Here is a 26,290-nt window from a genome sequence, read left to right as displayed (position 1 = left end):
TCTGAATCCTATCGTATTGCTATTTGAGAAAACACCCGTAATTCCTGGTGGAGGGAGCAGGAGACTCCAGGCCCCAGAGAAGCCGGTGGCAACCGCCGCATACAGCTCACGCCGCCGCTTGCACCCGGAGGTGCCTTCAAGTGCGGCTTGTGGCTCTCGCTGCTCGGGATGCCTGTATTTCCTGGTGGCAGGGGTAGGAGACTCTAGGCCCCAGCAACGCCTGCGGCAACTGCCGTCTACATCTCACGTCGCCGCTTGCACCCGGAGGCGCCTTCAAGTGCAGCTTGGGGCTCCCACTGTGCAAGATGCGTGCGAGTCGTACCCGGGTGAATTTCTGGGCAGAAAGCCAAGAGTGGGCCCGTCTTCGCCCATCAGCGACAGAAAGAGGCAGGCGGGGCCACCCCACCTGGCTTCTTTATGACTGAGAAGTCATGAGGTATTGATATTTGCTGCTGGTGGCCGGGAGACATTCTACCTATAAGGAGGTCAAGATTTAAGGTACTTTTTGGTTTTATGGGGAATTAGGGATTGATTTGTTGATTACCTCATGCCCTATTAAGGTCCCTGTCTGGAGCAATTTTTCTGCTATCCATTCTACAAATTGCTAAAGTGGCCCAAAATGGTGTTGAAATGTGTTGCGACCATGGGTAGAAAGAAAGGCCTTCCCCCCAAAATTCTGCCCACCGCTCCCCATGTGTCGTCCATAGAGGGTTTCCTTCATCGTGCTGTGGGGGCTATGTCCACGAAAATAGAACTGGTTAAGAGGAGACTCTCGCTGGACAGTGATACCCCTCATGTCCCTCCCCCTGAGTGACCCACCTGTAGTAGTTTGGCAGGGCCCTCCCAGGATAGGGGTCGAACGGGGGAGCAGGAGGAAGATCACATGGGGGCTAGCTCCAAAATGGATGGATTTTTATCCTCAACAACGCCAGCACGCCTGCTACGAGTCCAAGGCAGAAACGAACGAATGCCTGGCATCTACCCAGTCCATAGCAGAGGTTTTGTTGTCGGCTCTCCCTAATGCTACCTCTCCGGGAGAGAAGACGGACTGTCTTCACAGGACTGTTTTGATCAAGACATTTTGAGACATTATTGAATAGCAAGTTGGACCCTATTATGCAGAGACTCTCATTTTGAAGACAAGTTCTCAGAATTATTTTCTGTAATGATCAAGGGGAGGGTTGGGCTGGCCCAGGAGCAGGGCACTGAAGAAGAGCTGCGGGGTATAGGTGAACTTACCACTCAGAGCAGCCCCACGGCAACCCTTGTTGTGGGTGGTGCAGCTCCAGGGCCCACTGACCCTTAGCTCCCATAGTATTGGTTCCTGTCCACGACCTCAGGATTAATCAGGTGTGAGACGGCACTTTGCGTCTCCCATAAATGGAGGAGGTGTACTAAATTTGCCCCCAGCAGAAGCACCGTATGTTATGGTCCTAGGGAATGTTTCTCCTAGTTCTATCCCTAATGGGGAATCCTATCAAGAACTTAAAAATAAGGCAATGCATTGGATCAGCTCACATCTCTTTCACAGGAGGGACCCTGCGGATGCTATCATTATGGTACGAAGAACAAGCTGGATAGTCAAGGGTAGGAAACTGTGGCCCGGAGAATGTGTGGTGGTTAATTTTAATAATTCCTGGATAGTTGGTGAATTACTTGCCTCTTTCCCCAACTGACAGGGATTGTCGCCTTGCCCCTGGGATTTTTCTATAGACCAGGCAGTACATTTACTATTTGAGAAGAAGAAATTTCTCAACATATTCTTCTGTTCAACCAAATCATTGAGGGTTGGAAGATTTATAAAAGCTCTCAAAACCTCCAATACTACAAGAAACTGGAAAAAATATGTATTTTTATCGTCATGTAAGGAGTTGCAAGAGAACTGAATATAGTATTGGAGTGACATATGTTTAAGCCATTTTCAAGGAAAAAAAGAAACAGTTATTTCCTATATTGCAGCCTTTAGTGGACTATCTAATACATGTGAATTTGGTGACTTAAATTCTTATCAATCTGTTTATGACCTTAAAGACCATAGAAGAAGTGATGATCATTCTAAGATTGAAGTAGTTAACGTAAGCAGTATAAGAAATGTAAATAGCAATATTCGGTGGAGAAATACTGGTCATTTATCTAACAGTACTACATGTCCATCTAAAAAATCTCTATGTCATGTGCAATGAACAGCATTCAAGAACAGTGATTTTAAACACGTCAATTACATACATAATGTGGTTGAGGGAATAAACAAAAATGGTTTACAAATAAATGAAATCGAAGGAAACAAATATAGCACTAATAGTTTACCCAGTTGCAGGAAATGGGGTTATTGGTTGTTGGAAGGTGATTTATTAGTAGGTGCAGGTAGATACCTACAGCTAGTAATAACACACAGTCGCAAATAAGGTCCAGTTAAGTCTCAATAAATTAATACTCGCTCAACTCTAGGTAGTTTGGCTGACGGGCTCTCAGGCTTTTTTTAGGAGACAGGTAAGTAAAGCATTTAATATCACCAATACAGTAAATAGGAAAAATACAAAACACAATACAAATCCAACACTAATTTATAACAATAGAGAATATTTTTATCCTTAAAATGACACCAAAATGACAAAACAACCATGTAGGGAACAAGAGATATGAATCTTTAAAGTTTAAATTTAAAAATTGGCTTTCTAGCTCCTAAAAGTGAAAAGCGCCAAATGCAGCTATCTGGTCGCACTGGACTGATACAAAATCAAAATTTCAGGCTGACTGCGAGTGCAGGTCGGATATGATGAATGGTAGGGATGAGTCAAGTTTTTAACTTCTGACTTAGTCACTTTTTGGGAGCTTTTTCTCTCAACATCGAGCAATCGGTCCTTGGATCCAAATTTTGATTCGACCATGCAGGCCTGCTGCAGTGCAATGCCTCAGTGAGCTGCTGCGACTGCTTCAGGTAAGAGCGGTGGGGCCGGCTGGGGGGGATTTCGAGAGATGGCCACAAGGGAAAATGTATTATTTATTTAATTTTCCTTATGGTTGTCTCTCGAAATCCCCCCTAGCCTGCCCCACTGCCCCACTGCTCTTACCTGCAGTGGCCACGGCTGTCAGTGAGTCCTGGAGGTCTTTGTTTTCATCATCAATGGCGAGGAGCTCCGAATCTTTCAGCAGCCCAAATCTGCAAGGTCAGGCCTGCCGCAGGTCAACATCACAGGCTTGACTCTCGTCGTTGATGCTGGTCTTCTCATCGAGCTTTTTCACAAAAGTAGTCAAAAAGTGCCCAAACTTTCAGATCTTCTTCTGAAAGTTTCCTTGAGGGTTGGAAAGGGTCCACATCACCAGCCAAAGACTCAGAAGCTCTGATTTGCCTCTAGGGGTCTGGGATTCCAACTCTCATAATGCCCCTGATCAATCCAAGTGAAATCCAGGTGAAGTTAGTCAGCTGGAGTTGTTCTTGTTGTTCGGGGTTGTAGATAGCTTCTTCCAGCACTTTTCTACATGTTGCTGATCATGGAGTCCACTCCTTTATCTTCAATTACAGTACAGTCCCCTTATTGGGAAGCCTTGAGAGTGCAGCAGGTGGAGTCCTTAGTACACTCCTGACTTGTTCAGTCCAAGGGTCCAAAAGGGCAGTTCTTCTCCAGATGTTTTCATGCAGGGATCTGAGGTGCTTGGCAGCTCTCCCATATTGATTCCATGTTCTGGGCTGGCAAGAGGGGGGGCACCCTAACCAATGGAGTTCAAGCGCTCACTGCCCTTAACACATATAATATAAAAAACAATCTTGTGATGAATGAATCAAAAACCAAAGTCATGATTTTTGGGAACCATAAAAAAAAGAAAAATCTGTCTTGGCGAGCAGGTGGTCTACATATAGCGACCTGTACTAGCTATAATTATCTAGGAGTTTGGTTTAACGAAAAGGCAAATCAAGTATCCCATCTCAAACATCTTCGGCCCAAGGGAGTAGGGGCTATATATATTCTGAGGCTCTTGAATCGGCATTTGCACAGCTCCACAGCCGAGTCAATGTTACGGGTTCTACGCGCCAAACTGCTCCCAGCAGTGTCTTATGGTCACCTGGCTTTCCCTGTCAAAATGGATTCATTTTTAGTGAATTACCAAATAATGGCCTATAAAAAAATATTTTTGGCTCCTTAGCATGCAAGGAGGACGAGGCTGAAACTTGAGCTGGGCCTAGCAAGTGTAGATCTTCATTGTCTGGGAGACTTAATTAAATTCTACATCTACACTCTACGTGCACCAGCTCAATCCATGAAAGAACAATTGCAATCAGTGTTCACAGACAAACTCTCTCCTTGGTACAGACAGCTGCATTTGGCCATTTCCACATTGAAGATTGAAATCATCAACTTTTCTAATCCAATCATTTCCCTGTCAATGTGGAAAAAAACAATAAAAAGCCAAATTACTCTAGTGTCATTCGAGAGAGATGTTGCTCGGCTTCCCAAAAAACCACTCCTTGCAGCTTTGAATGACTCGTATATTAAGGGGAAATCTCAACCATATTTTAACTATTCTCTTCAATCACAGATTCACAATAAAATCATTTATATGAGGCTGTTAGCCCTTCCAATTCATGACTTTAACCCGCTGTGGGCTCGGAAGAATGGTCAGCTAACATGTAGGCTCTGCAATTATCCACATGAGTCCTGGTTACATCTGTTAGGTTGTTGCCCTCATCTTGCCAATGACCGCCGACGCCTACTTGTCCCAGTTTATCGGGAAAAGATACTGAGAAATTGCAGGGAAGCATCTGATTTGTGCTTCAGTAATATCTCAGCCCAAGTTCTAGCAAGAGCTGGGAAGTTTGTTAACATTATTCTAACTGCACTCCATAATGCCCAGCATTAAGAAACTGACAAGCTTTATTCTTATTGCATAAATGAACGTTGATGAAAGTTAAGCCTTCTGTAATAAGCATTGTGATACTTTTGCTATTGTCTTTTATACTATACACTTGTCTTTTGGACCAAATGGCCAATTGTGATATATTGCCATTAAGTTGAAATGCTGCTTTTTGGATTTGATATTATCTTGTATTACCAGATTTTCAAATGTGTATACAATCTTGTATTAATCCTTATATTTTAATCCTTACATTTTATTAATATGATATATGCATGTTATGGTTTTAATTAACTGTATAATAAAACAAAGAGTTCAAATTACAACCATCTGTTATGACCACTTTCTGGGAACTGTGGCATATTTTTGTCCCAGAATGCACATATGAACAAAAATGAAAATGGAGAAAATCTCTCCTTGGAGTTTAGGTCTGGCTAGCCCACTCCAGAGGTATGGCCAACTTTTTCCTACACTGCCCTTCCATCCCCTCTCCTAATTTAATTAGAGGGGCTCCCATCTGGATGGGGATTAAGGAAGTGGCGGTGGGTCTGGTTCCTGTGCTAGCTGGGCTTCTCCCTTTGAAGACAAGTCTATCCCCTCAGCTCCCTCCCTGTCCTGTCCTGGCATATGCAGGCAACAGACCTCCTCCCACCAGATGGCTGCATTGTTTCAGCCACAGAACTCTTCACACCTAATCAGGGAGCAACTTAGCTCAGGCTGTCAAAGGCTAGCCAATCAGAAGTGCCTGCTACTGGGCTGTTTTATGGAACTTCACGAAAGCACATTCTGAAACTACTTCCCTGGAATAGTAATAATAAAGCCAACCTTGGCAAGTTGTTGGATTTATTGGAACTAATATTTTAATACTTTGAATTCCTGTTCTAAGCTACTCCTGTCAAAAGTTAGACTGTATTCAACTTTAATAAAGCCTTCCCATGTTAGTCTATGGAGCTAGCAGCTCTACAATGGGAATCATGGTTTTGGCAGTTTTTCCCTCACAAGGGCATATAAAACATCTTTTATAATGTCCCTATTTTTTATAACTATGCACCCTAATCATGGGGCATGGCAGACCTTAGGGGTGACCTATATGTAACAAACAGGTAGTTTTAGACTTTGGAAGTACTTTTGATTTCGAAGTCGAATTTGGGCACAGTTTTATTTTAAAACCAGCATGCATGGCACTGCTTTATACCTTTTAATCAGAGCACTGGCTATGGGCCTGGTTATCAGAGTCAATGGCACATTCAGAATCAGTAACTAACAGTATCAATCAAAAAACGGGGGTGATCGGGGCAAAAAGGATGATTTCCTGCACTGGTTGAGGGGGATATACCAAAAATTAGCCTGTGCTTAACACTCTAGTAGCTTGGCACAAAAACAGTCAGGCATAACTTAGCGCATAAAGTATTTATGTAGTATTTCAAATAGTGATAAAAGTGAAAAAACAACACAAGCAAATTCCACATCAATGTAGAAAAACAGAGTAAAATTTTATAAATTTGAGACAAAAATGACAATAATCTAATTAGTAGAACAGGAGATGTGCAGTTTAAAGAGTTCTGGTAAATAGAGTGCCTAAAATCACAAAGTGCCACTCAAGGTTATCTGGTCATGGGAGATCGAGTGGAAGTCACAAGTTCAGTCTGGCCTCAATGCAGCGCAGGCTGGATACAGGGACCAAGGTACTCCAGCTGAAAGAGTGGCCTTCTAAAGCTCAGCTTGAAGATTTCCATTCACTGTGGAGGGGGTTGTGAGGAGGAGGGAAATAGTGGAGGATGGTCATCGCTGTAGCATGAAGAGCAATCAGGGCATCGCGGACGGTCATCTCAGTAGTGCAAAGATACTGTTGGGCGTCCCAGACGGATGTTGCTGGAGTCTGGCATTTTCAGTCACCGCAGTCGCATTGCCGGTCACTGTTGGTGCAAAGAGTCAGGTTTACCACAACTTCACGTTGGTGGGCAGGCTGCTAGATCTTGGCATGAACAGGCCCATTTGTGGTCGTGAAGAGCCCAAAATGTCTGGGTTTCTCCTTTTCTTGGAGCCTGCGCTCAATGGGTGCCAAAACAAGGGTCAAGGACTTGAGGGGCACGCTCCTCTTGGGGATCAGGAACTCACTCCAGCAGGGTTCAGGAAGATCCAGTTGCAAGTCCAGGCAGCAGGTAAGCAGGGCAGATGCAGTGAGGCCTATGGAGCTTGTTATGTCCCTGTAGCTCTAAACAGGAGGTCAGTTGACTGACCTTTGGATATTCTTCAGCCTAGGATAGAGGGTGCAAGTCCAGTCTTTACTCTCAGCAAGCAGGGTAGCAGAGTAGGAGCCCCTGTTGCAGCAGGGCAGCACAGCAGTCCTTCTGCAGTATCCACAGGTTCGGAGGTGTACTAAAGAGTTGGGTCTGAGGGTCCAATATTTGTACCTGGTGCCAGCTTTGAAGTGTTGAAGTAGGAAAAGGTTCTGGAGGTTTCCACCCCTAAGAAGTGCTTAGAATTTACTTCCTCGCTGTCCTGGCTCTAGGTTGTCTGGGGCACAAAAAACTAGTGTCAAACTCTTTGTAAGTGTTCTCATGCAGAGGTTTTGAGATGTGTAAGTGTGTTAGGTGACAGCTCTTCCTCCTTATCAAGTCAGAGCTGGCCCAACCTGCCAACACCTATTCCCCCTTTGTCTCATGGTCTGGGAGCAATACACAAAGACCATCTGTCTGCTATACGTAGTCATATGACCCAGAATACTGGCTACAGGCACCAATTAAGTTAGAGAAGAATATACCAACTTTCTAAAAGTGGCATTTCATAATTGTGTTTAAAATCTGACTTTACCATTAAAAAGGGTTTTAAATTACAATTCTTTAGATACCAAACTCGACATTCCTACTTACTCCTAATTGAAAGTTAGCATTTATTAAATGTAATGATGTAACCCAATGATAGCCTATGGGAGGGGTAGGCCTTGCAGCAGTGAAAAATGAATTTAAGAGTTTCCCTACTAAGGCATGTAAACCTTAACATTACATGTCCAACTTTTTAAATACACAGCACCTGGGCCTCTGGGCACCTTAGGGCTTACCCTAGGTGTAAATATATTAAAAGGGAATATTTAGGCCTGGCAACAAGTTTATTTTCCCAGGTCGAAATGCTAATTTAAACCTGCACACATAGGCAGCAATGGCAGGCCTAACATGTTTAAAAGGCTGCCTAAGTGGGCAGCACTTTAAGTGGCCCACTAGTAATATTTAATTATCAGGCCCTTGGTTCACATAGTAACACTTTACCAGAGCCCTACAAGTAAACTAAATTTGCCAATTGGGTGTAAGGTGATTTTATCATGTTTAAAGGAGAGCGCACAAGCACTTTAGCACAGGTTAGAAGTGGTGCACAAAGTTCTAAAAGACAACAAAAATGGGTTCAGAAACAGGAGGGTGAAGGCAGAAGGTTTGAGGATGACCCTGCAGAACGTGCCCAGTCCACCACCAGTTGTGAAATATCTTTGGATAATCATGAATTAAGTGTGTTTGCAGATTCATTCTCGTTCATGACAATTATAAACAGTTACTTAGTTTTTTACATTTTTGATCAAAAAGATTTCACATTTGGAGAACCCAATATTAATCCTGGTGGAGGTAACAAAGACCTATTCCTTTAGAAGGAATGATTTGTATGCCTAATTCTTTTAAAGACAGATCAACTATAGGAAGGTTTTACATAACAAAAAGACTCAAAGTCATTAAGTTGGGTTTATCAAAAAGAACTTAGTATAAAACTTGATCCTACTATATCCAATCCAGTCTATCTTGTACAAAACTCTCACCAAAGTAGATGTTTGTAAGGAGTTCTGTAAAGTTTTATCCTAAAACTTAGGTCACTTGAAACATGCCAAACACAGAAGTAAACCAAAAAAAGGACATTACACCTTTTTGCACATAAAATGCAATTTATTTCACACTTAATGAGAGAGCCAATAAATGTAGGAACTTGAAAAAATTGGAAACTATGGGAATAATCAAAATTATAGAATCATCGAAAAGGTTAGTTCCTATAGTTCTAGTTAAAAAAAGCAAATATTCACGATTTAAACCTCTGTATTGACTTGAGACCTAAATTCCAAGACGTGGGTTAACGGATACCCCTTGCTAAAGATTCATGAGTTGTAGAGCACAATACAAGATGCTAGTTATTTTATTGTTATTGATATCTTGGCTGCCTGCCACCAGGTTGAGCCACAGCCTGAGTCATGTCACTTGACTTCCTTCATCGCTCCGCTTGGAGCATATAGCTATTGTAGTATGCATTCAGTCTGGCTTCAGCAGCTGCTGGTTTCTAATGTATTATACAAGAAATGCTCAAGGACCTCACTTAAGTATCTGTCATCCAAGATGTCATGATCATTTTTGGTAAGAGTGTGGAGGAACATAACACCAGTCTGAGATTTGTCCTACAAAGATTATAGTTGGCTGCTATGATCATGAAGTTAAATGTCAAATGTGTGTAAGGCTGCATTATATTGTCCTGAAGCTAATCAGATTGTAAAAGCATCAATAGATTAAAATATTTTTTACAATTAGACAGGATTACAGGCATTCCTGTCAAGAAACCTATCAAACATGTTGTGGGCGTACAGAACATAATCAAATCCAATTACTGGAGTCTCACCTTTTCCATTTCTAAAAGGAAGATGTTCTGGTGAAAAATTAATGTCTTCGTGGTTATTACAAAATCAGATTATACATATTGACAAAGGTGCAATAATGAATAACTAAGGGCCAGGAACAATAGTTTCAAGATACAGCATGAGCCATAGAGTTAAATGTAAAAAATGAGAACCAGGGGATCTGGTGCAGGTCAAAGATCGAATATACATGGTAGTAAGATGTCTGCTTATTTCTCACCTAGGAACATTGGAGAAGTGGGCAAAAAGATAACGGTCAAGTGTGGAGGTTGGTTATACTATGCAAATCTCATGGAAGAACAATTCTTGATAACAGTAACAAATGGATCATGGCACAAAGTGTCTTTAGAAAGGGAAACAATACTGAATTCACCTTGGTATTTTGATGAATATGGCATGTCATAATACTATTTGAAATTTTGTCTGAATATTTCTGGAGTATGTAAATTTCTTGTGCTGAATAGATTATTTAACTGTGTTATTTCTGTCATGTTATTCCACTATATAGATTTAGTATTATATCAGCATCAATCTCAATGTTTGCATTGATATCATTTTAGTTCTCTTACCATTCTATTAGACTACTTATTTGTCAATTGCTGTTTATTTTAATAATCCAAATGAAGATGTGCTATGTTTTATACTCCAATTGTCAGCAATGTTTTATCCATAGTCTGTTCCATCTCACCTGTCATTCTTTGTAGTTCTGTCAGTCTTAGAACTCTGGGTTCTCAGAGGTCTACTTGTCAGTTGGAGCTGAGGTGAGCTGGAGAACATCTGACTATGAGGTAATTAGTTAAATAAACCAACTACAAGTACGTGGTTTCTTTTATTACAACAGATTGTGGCTCCCACTCTGTGACCAATTTGCTCATAGAAAGCCCAAGAGTATCATGTAGTCTTTTACCTCATGCCTAAAAGTGGCTTATACTTCTGTACTTCCAGGGTATGTTTATTGACAGAAAAAATCTTGGTGAACCACAAAACTTTGTTTCTTTGATTAGTCATGTCTTATGCCTGGAAATTCACACCCAAGTAAAGAGTCAGAAACAACTAACCAGAGAAAATGAAACTGCTTTGTGACTCAGACCTGGAATTCCAAGATAAATTAATCCCAAGAGAAGAAAAAGCTTTGTGAATTGGGCCCACAGCACCTCCAAACATAGAGCAATCTGGCTTCCATCGTATACAGCTTTGACCAGTAGCGGCTGGTATTGGATGAGAGCAGAAGGGTGGGACAGGGGAGGGAAGGAAAGAGAATATTCGATGACAATACAAAAAAAAAGGGATAAAACAACTTGCCTGCAGCCCGCCGCATACCCGGTCATCTCCTCCTCTCATGGCTCCACTGCAAGCACAGGCTCCTAGTCTCCCCTGCGGCCAATCCTGAAGCTGCTCTCAAGTGAGAGCAGCTTCAGGATTGGCCTGAGCACCGAGGATTTGCGCTCCCAAGGAGACTGCGAGCCTGTGCTTTGCTGTCTCCAACCCAGCAATGCAGCTGGGTTTGGAGAGAGCCTTAGTAGGCATAACGGTTTAGCCGCATGAGACGGCCGCCCAAACCATCATGTGCACTGACAGCAGTGCCCACCACTCCCTTCTGCTTATCACCCCCCAGCCCCACCCCAAAGACTCAGCCTGGAAACACAATAAAATGATAATAAACTGCAGTTTAATATCGTTTTGTTTGATTTTTTTTAACGCTGCTGGCAGGGGGGGCGACGCTCCTCCACCATAGTGAGGAGCAGCCGCTAGCTTTGACCAATGTTTAAGCAGCGTCATTTGGCCCTAGTAACATAGTGAGAGCTGGTTGTTAAGCAAGTGGCGTAACAGCCAGAGCTGCCAACTTTGCAACTGAGGAACCAGGTCTGTGTTATGGCCGTGGACTAAGCATTCTGTGATTGTGGTCAAATCAATTAATCTCCACGTGCCTTAAAAATATGAATGTGACCTTTTTTTTTTTTTACAGTTTTATATAGCGCGAACGTGACCCAGTTTTAGATATCAGAGCGCTTTACATAGCACCAGTTGCGTTACATGAGGACACATTCATTAGGTCTCGCCTACGTAGCGCGCATGCGCTGCATAGGAAAAAGACCTTTAGAAATCGCTTCGCCTTTTCAGCCAAAAACGTGCACGCATTGCATTGCTTTCAATGGCAATGCGTGCACGTTTGGCAATTCCCTTGCAGGACTGAGCTTTGACACCATATGTTTGTAATTAACTTGCAAACATATGGTGCCCCTGCTCGCATCCGCAAGGGAAACAGGCGCCTCTCTCCCCTCCCCCTGCTGCCTCCTCCTCTCCTCGTCTTCTTTTTTTCCTTCAGCGCGCGCGCTTGTTTTTCTTATAGTTCTCACGCCGACCTGAACCTATCCATCACAAAATTAATGTAGCGGTTGGAGAGGGGACATTGGGAAAAGGAAGGAACACGAGGAACTCTAGAAAAAGCTGATTTGCACCCATTGGGTGTCCACCAAAAAGTGATGTAAAGTGGCTGCAAGGTGCTATAAAACATAAATATTAATACAATGTCACAATCATATAAGGAATACAGTTGGGCTGAGCACCGGTAATAAACCTCATCCAAAGGTTGAAATCCCGGTGGGATTTGCTCAGCCTTTCATCAGTGCAACATTGATAAAGTGTGAGCGACTTCCATGAGTATTTGGCACCTGTGATTTACAGTGAATCGAAATACAGTCTCGACAGTTACAGGCGCTATGGAAACACGTCAGTTTTGCCAAGGTCTACACACCTTTCAGACACAGGTGCACGGCCACCAACCCTCTGAGTTTTTCTCACAAAATCACACACGTTCAGTGCCACAAACCATGCAATCTATACAGAAAATATGAAGTGCTAGCAACCGTGCAGTTATTACACTGTAAGCTACATGTATACATACACACGTGCAGCGCTACCAAACCCACAGTATTTACAGACAAGCATGCAGTGTCATCCGCTCTGGATTCTTTGGTCACACTTTTTTAATTGCACCACCCGTACACGTGTGCTGTCCCACCAAATCTGCAAATTGTACACACACAAGCCATATCACCAAACCTGCAAGTTTTGGACACAAACACACGCACACATTACGCACTTACTGCCTGCAGTGCGGCAACTCTGCAAGATATGCACATGGTCACACGCACACATGCACCAGTGAGAGCATAGTTCAGTTCACAGTCACAACATCCAATGCCCCATCGCCTTCATCTTCGAGGGTTACAGACACACGTGCAGCTTCCACCACATTTACAGACACACAGAACAGACACACATAGTCCTCACAACCCCGTGCAGTGCCACGAATACTGAGTTTTACAACAAAGCTGTGCAGTGTCTACAATTTTCTCCACAATTCTCTCCACGCTTTCCAGACACGCATGCAGAGCATTTTACTTCATACACTTGCTATGCCACACACACCACATAATTTACACCTCACACAAACCTATACGGTGCCACTAAGAGTTTCAGATGTACGTGCAGTGTCAGGGGCCTTTTCAATTTTACAGTAGACGTTCAATGCCAAAGACTCTGTTGCTTCACTCATACATGCGCAGTGCCGCCAGTCCTGCCGGTGTTACAGCACACATTAGTGTCTGCTGAACTTCTTGCACCCACAAAATATCCTGCATTCCTTCCAAACCTTTAAGTTTTCTGTCAGTGGTTACACGAATCGTCTCAGATCTCATAGGCCCATGCAGTGACCAACAAACTCCCAGTAAAACGTGCAGTGCTGTAAACTGGAATATCCGCAATAAGTCAGTAATCTTTTTGTTATAGAACACGGTACTTGGGTGTGAGACACTAATTTTCTGTTGTGTGATTCAATGGAATTGCGCAAATATTACATGAAAGTGCACAAAATGACTGACATGCAAAAATGGTCCTTTAGCGTTCTATTTGCGTGTGAAATGTGATCTTGCGTCAATTCTGGATACGAGGCTGCATTTCAGGCAAAAAATATGCAGTTGCTCTCGTTCACGTGAATTCCATGCTTTCGCGCCATAATTGATGTATAATTTTGAACATTTGGCATAACGTGAAATTCGCAAGATTACGCCAGGTTGACAGCAATTTCGCCTACGTGTGCGTAGCGGTGTAAATAATTATTTTATTATTGAGCATCACATGCCTATAAGCACCCCCTCCAAAAACTCCTTGATGATTCTACCTTTTTTTTTACATTTCCATGGATGAAGGGGGGCAGGCGCTGAGGTATATAGATGTGATGCTCTGTTTTAATTTTGTAGTTATCTGCCATCACATCCAAGAAAGCTTACTGTAATAGAGTCTCCTCTACTCAATTACTGTTTGGCCATATTATGTCTAGGGGTGTGCAAAATGAATGTACTTTCCTACTCTGTAATTATGTGAAATTTCAGAAAAGGTCTTCGGAATTCCCTGAATTACAAGCACTGCATTTAGCGCTATATTTTAGCATGAATTGCACCCTCTTGTCTTTTTTGGACACAAGGGCACATTTTGTGTCAAAACAAAATGCACTAAATCGCACATGAACCAAATAGCAGCCACCTCATCTTCTGTTTGTTTTAGCACTCACCTTCTGTTTCTTTTTTTTGATTTTGTGCTCCTGCAATAGGATAATTCCCCAAAGGATGGAAATTACAACCATAACATGAAATACCAGAAATTACAAAAGATTATGAGGGAGTAGCACAACATTTTAACAGGCCTAATAATGTCCTTGGTTCAAAGGACCTGGAGTCTGGCACTCTCCTAATGACACAGGAGATATCCCTTTTTAAATTAAAGCAAGCAATTGGCCAAAGGCGGATGCATGTCCCACTTCTTCTCCAAATGTTCACTCCCATGCCGATTTGCTCTCAGGAGCGAGCAGCGGCGCGCAGGGTGCGATCTGTACTCCTTGTCGGATCATGTTACTGATTAAACACAGCGTGTTCGTTTTCACTTTAGTGGCCACGCTTGTTGTTTTGTGTGGGCTCGTTTTGCCAATTTGTCAGCATTGGACATTTCCCAGTCAGGATTACACCAAAACATCAAACATTCGCTCAGTGTAATTAGTCTGCACATATTGTGCATTAAATTAATCGAAAGTGGAATGTACTTGCCGGGTCAGTGTGAGCATTGCCACCCACGGTTTACAGCCTTTTCTAGGTTTGATAAAAAACCCTTTCTGCCGCTCTCAAGGACAGAACCTCACTTTGAGCTGGCGCGCAGCGAACACATTCCTTTCTTCTCCGTCACGCCACCTTGACAAACAGTGCACCAAAATGCTGAGCTCTAACCCCTCTCCAGTGATTAAATACTTTTGCAACTCTTGAAGTCACGCACTTCTGTCCATGTTAACAATTTCATATCTCAGAGGAAAGAGAAAATGCCGAAGGACCTTATTTGCCAAGTAACTATAAAACTGTTACATTTGAAATATTTGAGAAAGTGCGTGTGCTGCCTGAGCACAAAAGACGCACGCTTCCAATCACGTGCTTGCGTGTGCCAGTTCAGCCAGAATTTCTGGTCCAGCCATGTGTGGGCGCTCGAGGGAGTAGCGTGGTGGTTGGAAGTGTATCATTGTGCATTAGGTACACGAGGCAAATACATGTGACTCGAATACTGTCCTTCGACCTTAGACAAGCATTTGCTATGCAATAGGTCTCGCATTTACGCAAGTTTAAGCTATTGGCATTGTAAATGACAATGCCTTTTATTTATGTTTTAAAAACGAAAACAAAAATAAAAGGCATTGTTATTTGGAATGTCAAAAATGCATGGCTAAACTTTTAAGGTCCCCAAGGAGAGACCTATTGGCTATGCCAATGCTTGTTTTTGTTAGGCACGGATAGATTAAGTGATTTGCCAAGAGTCACAGGAAGTTCAGCGTCATTGCCGAGACTCGAACCCAGTTCTCCAGATTCTAGGTCGACAGGCCGAGCAGTTAGGCCAACTCCTCTCCCTTCTGCTGTGTAACTAGTGTTTATGTAAAGCACTCCAATACTTCCGGTGTGAGTATACACTGTATAAAACTACAATTTTTTTTAAAAAGCGTGTTTTGAAAGGCTGGATCTGCTCCTCTGCCACGTGCTTTCGTATGTGGAGCACTTTCTTTCTTAATGATCTCCTCAACCAAATTCGAATGCATTTACTCACGCGCAGACCCGTTTTTAACCATCTCACCTGAAAGGTTCTGTCAGCTGGGTTTCCTACCACATCCGTTGCTGTACTACATTTCCCTCCCATGTTTATATGAAATCCATTTGAAATCAGCAATAATAACACTTTTAAATAATAATTCAAATCGAATATTTAATTTAAAGAACAATGAGCTTCGAAATCCAGCAAGCAAGCAGACAAATGGAGATTAATTCGATGCACGGAGCTATGTTTTTCTCACTTATGTAAAGTCATTACACTCCACTGGCATTGCTTTAAGAAGCTGGACAACCAGAAAAAGAATCAGTCCCAGACAGTCGCCATTACTCCGTACAGGCCGTGGAGCTCAGCAATATAGATCAACTCTTCCGGCGCTAATAGACGGGAGTGGATTTCAAATTGACCTCGAACTTTCAATTTACTTCTTTGCTATTCATCCCTAGATAAATCAAACATTAATTATCATGGAAGCTGATTAATATTTCCATTTGTTTCATTACGCTTAGCAATGGATTAGTAGACACGAGTTTCAAATGCATATAATATATCACAGTCATTATAGAAACAACAATTCAGGTTCTTATTTTGCACAGCCTCTTACCATGCAAACACCATGCCCACAGTCTTTGCCCCTATTCAGAGTCCTCTGGGTGCATGGCATGGCCCTCGAGCAGGACCTGCACTCCTCCCCTGTTCCAACATCCCACCTATACATGGCACTTGGCATGCATTGCGACCTCTAGCATTAGTGCCGGGCCTATTATTAAGTCTGCCCTAGCGTGCCTCCAGAACAGCTGTGCGTGACCTTCTGCTATGTCTAGCAATCTCTGGCAGGTTGGACTGGTCTTTAGCCAGTTCCTTCACTCACACCACGGGCCTCATTTATAGCACCTTGCTGCACTGCCCTATGCCAAAGGGCAACGCCAGGAATGCCCTGGGCCTTATTTACTTGACTCAGCGCGGTGCTGCCAGCCATTTTGCTGTGCCACACTGAGTCACATTCAAAGCTCAGGGATGCGTCATTTCTACAAAGATATGATGAATCACTGTGCTCCCCCTACTCTGGCGCCCTGTTGGCTGCCATGCACCGATTCAGGTACCCCCATTGTGCCTGCGTTGAGGGGAGATTGTGTTTATTGCAGGAAGATGTACGTTCCTACACAAAAACAATCACGTGAGGTGTTTTCCTCTTTCTATATGTGCTGCATAATGCAGCACGCAAAGAAAGAGGAATAAACCCTTGTTGCACCTCCCTATGCCTACCAAAGGGGGCGTAGCATTTGGAGGCGTTCCCAGGTTTATGATTTCTCGTAAAAGTGGATATGTGTCAGGTTCCCTGGGTGTTGCGTTGGAACACCCACAGCAACACCCCTCGAACGCCCCATTCACGCAAAGTGCAGCGTGAAAAGGGGCTGTATTTACAACGACACAAAAACTGTACATGTCCTTGTAAATATGGGGCAGCAAAATGCGCAGCTGGTGCATCACAAAAAGTGACACATCGGCGGCACAAGAGGTTTGTAACTATGTCCCACTGTATTTAAGCAATCCGGGCATTCCTGCCCTTTCTGCCTGTGCTGGCATTTTTTTGACAGCCAGCGCCAACGTATGCACCCTTGCACCATTGTGCAAGGGTGCCTCCATTGCAGGCAGTATTGTTTTGGTGCAGGAAGGGGCACCTTCCTGCACAAAAACAAACCTACAAGGCGTTTCTGCTTTCTGTGGGTGGTGCAGAATGCAGCACATGAAAAGAGGAAAAAATGAGGAGAAATAGACATTTCTCCTCGGATACAATGGGGGTAGTGGGGATTCGGAGTCATAATAGAAGCACACAACACCATGAGTATAAAGTTAATCTAATATCTTTATAGTCAATTTTTGCAGGCAAACGTATTATGGAGTTACAATCAGTCCAACATTAGACTACCAACACATGTACACAAATTGAAGCATTAAACAGTCAGAGTTTTACAAACTAAAGCACTGAAGTTGCCAACACATGTTTCGCGGATTGCTCTCTCCACTTCTTCAGAGCTAAAGCAAAAAAGAGCAAAATATAAACATAGAGGACAACTAATTATAAGGTTACATAAATCTACATGAAGACAGTATGAGGGAGCGTAGCAACAGAATCATAAAATTGGACAATTGTGTATTGTATGGAACAATGGTAGACATTCAGCACGCAGTGTTTGAGATGAAATAGACTAATTCTGACATCTCCTGATATGAGGCTGACTAAAATGTCTCTATGGATTTGCTAAAGGACTTAAGAGATCAAGTGATCATCAAAATGCTAAAAAAAGTGGATAACTTAAGAAAGTAATGTTAAGAGGAGCACAATATCAAAAAAGAGAAAGCAACACAACAACTTGGCACTGGTGGGAGAATCTGAAAGTTGAACTCACCGAATAGAAATCAGACTCACCAAAAGTAAAAATAAAGATGATTAAGGCACAGAAATCGCATTCTGAAAGTCCCAACAATGGACTGTGGTGATGAAAATTCTAATGTATAATACACACTTGTCCAATCCTGACATATAACAATTGACACAATTGCAGGAGCTGCTGGCACAGATAACATCGGTGGGGTGGGGCAAGTGGACAGACGACGGGATAGGGAAAGTAAAATAAATAAAAACACTCACCTTGCGCTTGCCGCATCTGCGAGTCTGCGATGCGGCGAGTGCAAGGTAAGTGGTTTTATTCATTTTTTAATTTTACTTTAGCACACTGTCCTAAGCGCGGAGATAGCCCTTGGGGTGATTCAGGCGCTATAGAAATTAATAAATATCAAATATCAAATGTTGCATTACAAGGAATCTTGCCACAAACTTTAAAAAACAAAAAAGGGGAAAAATGGGAAAATCAAACTTCAAAAGGACATCATAAAGGAGAAACATTCTCTGACTGTCCACTAGTAAAAATAAGCGTTTCTGCCAAACTGAATTCACTGGGAAAGTGAAAACCCCGCTAGTATCCCACCACCTAAGCTTCAGCAATGGTAACTGTTGATACCATAATTATCAATACATAGACCTACATAGTCAAAATACTGTGCACATCTGAGAGTATCTACTCAATAAACCACATTGTCAACAATGCAGCACCTACAAACCCAGGCCTTTACCCAAAAACCACTAAAGACCAGCTATGCCTATCCAGTGTAATCTGCTGGATTTAGCACGTTATAATAAAGAGCGTGTCATTCAACTGCAGAAATAGAGAAAAAGAAAATCGACATGCAAAATATGAAACTTAATTCCATAACAAGAAGTCAACACCAAAAGAAAGTACCCCATACACGCATACTTACAGTTGAAAGAACGCGTTTCTGCCTAAAATGGCATGTGCTGTGCCTAACGAGAAAAGAAAAAAACAAAGTCACTATGTATTGAACTAGATTCCAACATAAAAACACTCACCAAGAGAACTTCCCTGTTTACCCATGCTTACAATTAAAATGCGCATTTCTGCATAAACCTCCTCATCAGACAAACCAAATTTACAATGAGAAAGAATAGTTCGTATACAGTCCTACAACTCCCAATTCATCACTTTCAGCTGCAGAGGCAGCACGGTATTCGTCACTGTAAATTCGAATCGGCCAATCATCACCAAATACTAATAGTAAATCTCAGACTGGATAAAAAATGTTAAAGGGGATTTATAAGGCCCGCATAGACACATCAAACTAAAATGTAAGAAAAATCAAGACACGAAAAATAAACACCAATACATCCCACAATAGAAACAGAAAAGGAGAAATTAGAGGGTAGTATTATACCAACGTGTAAAGCCTAAGCCCTTAAGAAAATACAGAGAAAAGAAAAATAAAGAAAAGCAAAAACACTTTTACGGGGTTCGAACCCCTGAGGTAACCTAATGATCGTTGTTAGGTGCCAAACCCTTACCCTAAACCATTTTGCCGTCACGATCGCGACAATATCAAACAAGACATTAAAAGGGACTAGAAATGATAGAATTTTGATGCACTGCCATGAAATCAGACAAGTTTTCAAAGTTCCACGCCAATATTTTTTTTTTAAATAAAAAACATTCCGTGGTGTCTCGTGGGCTTTCTGCTCCCCCCGGGGCAGATTGGGGGTAATCACCCCCATCGCCCTCTGGAGGGCAGACAGACTGTCACCAGAGTTTTTGCAAGCGTGTAGTCATGGCCATACTATAGTGGGCAGTCCCCACCCTATATTTATGTTACAACTACAATGGGCAGAAAGACTATTCCGATATGGGGGTGGAAGGAGCACAAACTCTTGCCCAAGGGGCCACTCCCCCCAAATCCCAGGTGTCTAGTGGGTGGATCCCTGCATGTCAGAATCAAGGCATATAAGTACGTTAGACCTGGCATCTTTTGGCATGTTTTCCGCTGTATTTTTGCCTCTTACCTCCTGTTTTTGACTGTGTGCTACATTTCATTTTTGCTGGTTTTAGGACTATGGGCACCTTACCACTGCTGACCAGTGCTACAGTGCAAGCACTCCATGACTAAACTAATGTTAATTGGGCCCTCCAGGATTGGCACATTTGATTTAGTGTGTGCCCAGGGACTGTAAATCAAATGCTGCTAGTGGGCCTGCAGCACTGATTGTGCCACTCACAATGAGTAGCCCTGCACACATGTAAGGAAGAAGAGCTGGATCCCTGTCCGGAGAGACAGCCACTCTGCTGTTTGCTTTGCTGTGCTGGCCTGCTGCTGCTTCTGTCCTGGGAGGGAAAGGACTGGGCTTTGCTGTTTACATCCTGCTTTCAAGGTTCTCCAAGGGCTTGAGTGGAGCTGCCTCCTGTTAAGATGCCTCAGAGCCATCAAAGGCTTCACCTACCAGTACCTGGGCTCTCTTGCTGAGAGTCCTTTCTTGCAAAGTGGTGCCAAATCCAGTTCCTGGGCCTTCGGAAGTGAGTGCTAGTGCACCAAGAAAAACAACCCACGCATCGACTCCCGGCATCATTCTGAACCGGCACATAACTGCAAAACTCATCTTATTGCCTCCACCTGCAACGAAGCGTGAACCCCACTTGACGCAATGATTGTGGCTTACAACGCAGGCCCCAGCTTTTCATCACTGCGTATCAGAAGTTCAGCTGCTTGAGTTTCGAACATCACATCACAGAAGTAATTGAAGTACTGCTCTGACTCAGGCACAGCGCCTGCTTCAACTCTGTGGAATCGACGCACCATGACTTGACTTTTGCCGCATTGTCCCTGGGCACTGACTTCTTCATCAACTCTGCAGTAAGGAACCGAGACCGTGTGTCCTTAAATGACGCATCACCTCCCCAGCGACATTTAGGAACCAACGCATCACCACCCCTGCCTAGCAGTAAGGAACTGACTCATCACCTCCCCGTAGCAGTAAGAAACCGACACCTGTTTATTCGGTGCCTCACCTCCCCTGCCTCTCACATCGTCTTTGATTTTTTGACGCATCCATGACACCTTGTCCTGATTAAGCGCAACCATTGATTTTTATGAACTAAACTATATTTAATCTTTGAAAATTCCTATCATTACTTGTGTATGTTGACATTTTTCGTTTAGGTCTTGTTTTATTCAGATAAATACTGGAAGTTTTTCTAAACTGATGTGGAGACGTTTTTTAGTGTTTTCACTGTGTTACTGTGTGTGTGTGTGTACAGATACTTTAGACATTGCCTCTGTGATAAGCCTGACTGCTATGTGCCAAGCTATAAAGGAGGTGAGCAGGGGTCATCTTAAGTGTGTAACTTACTTACCCTGACTAGAGTGAGGGTCCCTACTTAGACAGGGTGCAAACCACTGCCAACTAGAGACCCCATTTCAAACAGTGCAGAATCACCTGAAAGGCAAAAGCACATATATATATGTGAATACAGAAAGTGCTGTGTACAGGTCCGTAATATAAAGTCACTTACATCTACATCATATTGTCCCATATGAAAAAGGGCTACATTGCCAGACCTATGTGTCAATCTAAGTTCAGCAAGACAACTTGGGATACAAAAAGCATTAGCTGATGTATGAAGAAACCCAATTTAAATATACATGATACATGTTGAAAATTGGTACCATTTACTAAGCAAATAGTCATGCTAAAATATGTAAACTATTCTAAGGCTGTGTAACTGTTGGTAGGCAAGCAAGGACATCATAAGTGATAAAAGGGCAAATGTATGTGTGAGTGTCAAACATGTTGGCACTGTCACTACCTATATAGGTCTAAATGTATGTAAGATAATCTGTTCATAAGTATGATACATACATATTGATTGAGTGCAATCCCCATATAGATGATTAAATTATTTAAAAGTACTTATAGTAGTAATCTTCTGGTTAAACATGAACGTTAGAATGTTGAGGTGTTGTATGTTGTGCATCATGGAGATATGTGCAATGACACATAGAAGTCGAACATACATGTGTAAAGCAATTGTAAAAAATACCTATGACATAGTCAAAAGTTAAAGAAATGTGTACGAGTTTGCCTGCATACATAACACATAGTAAGTTATGTCTCAGTGACAATGTACCAAATCATTAACTGTTCGTATTTTCCACTTTTCAGATGAAGAAGGCTATGGTTTGTACCACTGCCTGGACAAATCAGAGGGAAGACTCTTGTACTCTCCTCCTATGGTTAGCAAGATAATCTTAGTGTGTGCAATATTGCACAACAGCTGTCTGAAAGCCAATGTGCAGTAGGACAATGAGTCAGTAATCCCAAATGAACTGGAAGAGGATAAAACTGATGCATACATAGACATAGAGCACACAATGCCAGGTCGTGTGAGACGGGGCCAAATATTTGTAATTTGTTTTTCAAAATAAAATGGAAATGATGGTAATAATGACAGAAACTATGTTAAACAATCAGCCAAAAAATATTTGTTTTGAACTCATCCATTCTGTGGTGTTTGTGTGACTGGCAAGGTATATACATAGTCACTCACTTCTCCTAAATTAGATGTAGGCCTCAACATGTATTAATCTTGATTTCTGAGCTATTGATAAACATGGGGGCATATCTCCAACTAAGAACAAATCAACGCAGCAAGATAATGTGATGCAGTTCATTGCATGCAAGGGCGAGGCCAGGATTGCCTCATATCTAGATAGATATGGGGCATTCCTGTCCTCCCTCTCTTAAGTAGTGCAGTGCAGCACAGAAAGCTGTCTTTCTGTGTTCTGCTGCATAAAAGTGTGTTCAATGTGGCACTCAATGTATGATGGGTCACAATTCTCCCAATAAGTCAGTGCCTGAGGCAATCTTCTCATTGTTGTGTGTTTCACATCTGGACTAACATGGAGAGTGGCAGAAATTTGCTGGAACAAATGTTGTTGCAGCAGATATCATTGCAGATCTTGGGAGACATTTATCATGTCCAAAGGCATAACCTCAAAGTGTATATGTCAAAATGTCATTTGTAAGGAATGCATTAATGGATCCACAAAACAGCACGCATGTAACACCTTTTCAGGGCTGATTAATGTGAGGTCTACATTTGCCTATCATTGATACAATACACATTTACCATGCTTTGTAGAGCAATGTAAGGAGGCTCTAAGGCCTGTACCAAAACATATCAAACTGCTGAAGTAGCAATGAGTGGTATTTATCTGAAAAGTAAGGCATGGGAGATGTTTGTTAACCATCACATCACTTCAAGAATACTGAGATGTGTAATGTGTGTAGAATGTATGACATAATACACTGGAGAATGAGAGGGCCGGTCTGTCTCTGTGCATCCATAAGTGTTTGATGAATCATTGATAGATCACAAGGAAAGGGCCAGGATACCTCTCAGGAAGAGAGGGATTGGGCTGAATAGGGAATCTAAAAGAGTGGGGCAGTGGCCCCAAGATCATCCTTTTAATGCACTTATGACTGTGGCTGGTGTGTACCCTGGCAACTCATATGAATCTTGATGTGGGAGCAATCAGCTTTGGAGTTCTGTCTTGCTCTGCTCCCCTGCTGCCTGCTGTTCCGCTGGCTGGGTGATAAGGACTAGACCTGCATCCCTTGAACCCAGAGTGATTCCAAGAGCAAGCTGGCTTGCCTCCTGATTTGAAGTCTCAGGGACATAAAAGACTTCCAACCACCCTGCTTCTGCACCTGGACTCTGCCATCTGTCAATTCGCCCTTCCAAGTGGTGCCACCCCAGTTTTGGACCCTTGGAAAAGGGCCTGTTTGCTTGAGTACAAGCCTAGCATCTTCTATTGAACCGTTGCACCACCACTGTTGCACGGGTCGGAACTGACACATCACCTTTATTGCGTGGGTCGAACCGACACATCGGCTCTGGTGCATGGGTCAGAAACACTGCATCTCCTCTATTGCTTGTGTCAAAACCGACGCTTCACTACCATTGTGTGGCCCTCAGCATTGATTTTGATAGATGCCTTGTGACACACAAGTCAAAACAGAGTGAATCCAGGTGGCAGATGTATCAAACTGTCACACAAAGGAGCACACCTGGAGTAAATGCAGTGTTGTATTACACAGAGCAACTACTCTGGATGCTAAGTAATGCTAAGCAGCCCTTTCTCCAAATGAGGCTTACAATTTAGCTATATCTAGGGTTAAAGAAGGTCTGGGCTTGTAAATGTATTTAGATTAACCCCTTCAGTGCCCATGACGAGCTGGACTCGTCATGGGCCGCGGTGGCGCTGTGCCCATGACGAGTCCAGCTCGTCATAGACCCCGCCCGCTAATACAACGGCCGGCACAGGGCGGGGAAAGGGGCGGGCACTGAAGGGGTTAATCATTTATTGCTGTTTTACCTCCCTTATTTGTGGCAAACATTGCAGAATATGTTGCTATATCAGCCCCTATGGCTAGATTCTCAATGCAGATCAGAAAGTGAAAAGGCAGGAATGTGTTGTATTTAACGTTTTATGGTGCATTTCTGTCCTTACCTAGCACTGATATATTTTTGACTGCCTAGTGCCAAAGCTTGCACCCTTGCGTCATGGTTCAAAGGGGACTGTGATGAAGCTGGCAAGGAGTTCTTACAACATCACATGTTTGATTTTGACATATGATGTAAGACATTTCAGACCTTTCACCTCCTGTCAGATCAGACCTGCACAGTGACTAGAAGCAGTCCATGGTCTCAAATAGGATAAATATGCGTGTAAGGGTGTCTAAATGTGCCATAACACTGGAATGTCATAGGGCTTAGTTAAGATTTGGAAGTGTGTGGTCTATTTTTAATCTCAAACAAAACATAGTATGCGGTTCCTATGTGGGTCAACAAAGAGTCTGGTGATGAGAGGTACACCAGAAAAAAACTACAGGACAGGTTAGTCCTATAGTAAATGAGGAGGGAGGGGGAATTCTCCTTCAGAACTAAGGCCCTCACACACCCAGACTCGCTAGGTGTCATGCTTCATCATTGGGTCTGCTCCTCGTCAGGTCCGCGCTTCAATACACGATGGGCACCTAATGAGGGGCTCTTTGGCGGAGATCTTTTGTTCCCTGCCGTTTGGTGAGGTGTGGGTGAGGGGCCTGAGAAAGTGTAGGTGTGTTGTGAGATTAGTGAAGGCTAAAACAGGTTTGGTAGTACAAAGATTAATTTTAATAGAATGGCTCCCACCTGATTAAAAAGGAGATAGAGTGGCGACTTATCTGAAAATAATGGTTCAAGATCCTAGCGCTCTACTCTAATGGGGTCAACATGTTTCTTGCCTCAAACGTCCTAAGGATCGTACGGCAATTCATCAGGACCATGTGCAAACTATCTACACACCGTGGTAGTTTAAGACTGTTAGACCTGGCACCTTGGCGTGAGTTTCCCTTCCACTTTTTGATGGTGTGCCTCGATTGTTTTGCTGGTGTTGTCCGCTCAGGGCACTGCGCCACGGCTAATCCGTGCCGCAGTGCAAGTGCTCCCTAGGTAAAGTGTACCTGTAATTGATGTTCATGATTGGTTTATTGGATTCACTGTTAGTCCCCAGTAAAGTGCACCAGGGGTGCCAGGGCTTGTGAACGCCAATGCTGCTGGTGGGCTTGCAGCGCTGGTTGCGCCACCCACAGAAAGCGGCCTTGTAAAATGTGTCTAGGGTCTGCCACCGCAGACCCTGTGCGCGGTCTGGGACCGTCGCGCTGACTGCGCAAGTGCCCCCACTTGCCAGTCCCTAAACCTTCCCTTACCTACATATTAGCCACCCCTCTGGTAGGCCCAAGGGCAGGGTGCATTGTAGGCATAAGGTAGGACATGCCCTGATGTGTGTGGCATGTCTTAGTAGTGAATTACAGCCCTTTTCGTTTTTCACTATTGAAGGCTACCTGCTCTCCATAGGCCAGAATGGGCTGCTGGAGTCACTACACGCTGTGACCCCAGTGGACTCAGAGAGCATGGTAGAATATCAAGTTTAGTATGCCTGAACTCAGAATAATAAAATACTTCTTGTAGTCAAGTTTATTTTAATATCCTGGGTTTGTAAATACTACTTTTAGAAAGTTAGTGTTTACTGACCTGACCATTTCAGTCCGCCTCTGCTGTGTGTGTGTGTTCTGCCTAGCAACAGTAAGAAGCAGGGTTGGGGAATCCCCAGAGACAGGTTGGCTGCCAGGTGGTGGGTAGAGAGATGACACCAGGATGGGTGGGAGGAGTACACCTTGACTCTTGAATAGACCTG

The sequence above is a fragment of the Triturus cristatus genome, chromosome 5_2, assembly GCF_964204655.1.
Source record: "Triturus cristatus chromosome 5_2, aTriCri1.1, whole genome shotgun sequence".
NCBI lineage: Eukaryota > Metazoa > Chordata > Amphibia > Caudata > Salamandridae > Triturus > Triturus cristatus.
Note: the sequence above shows the minus strand (reverse complement) of the source record.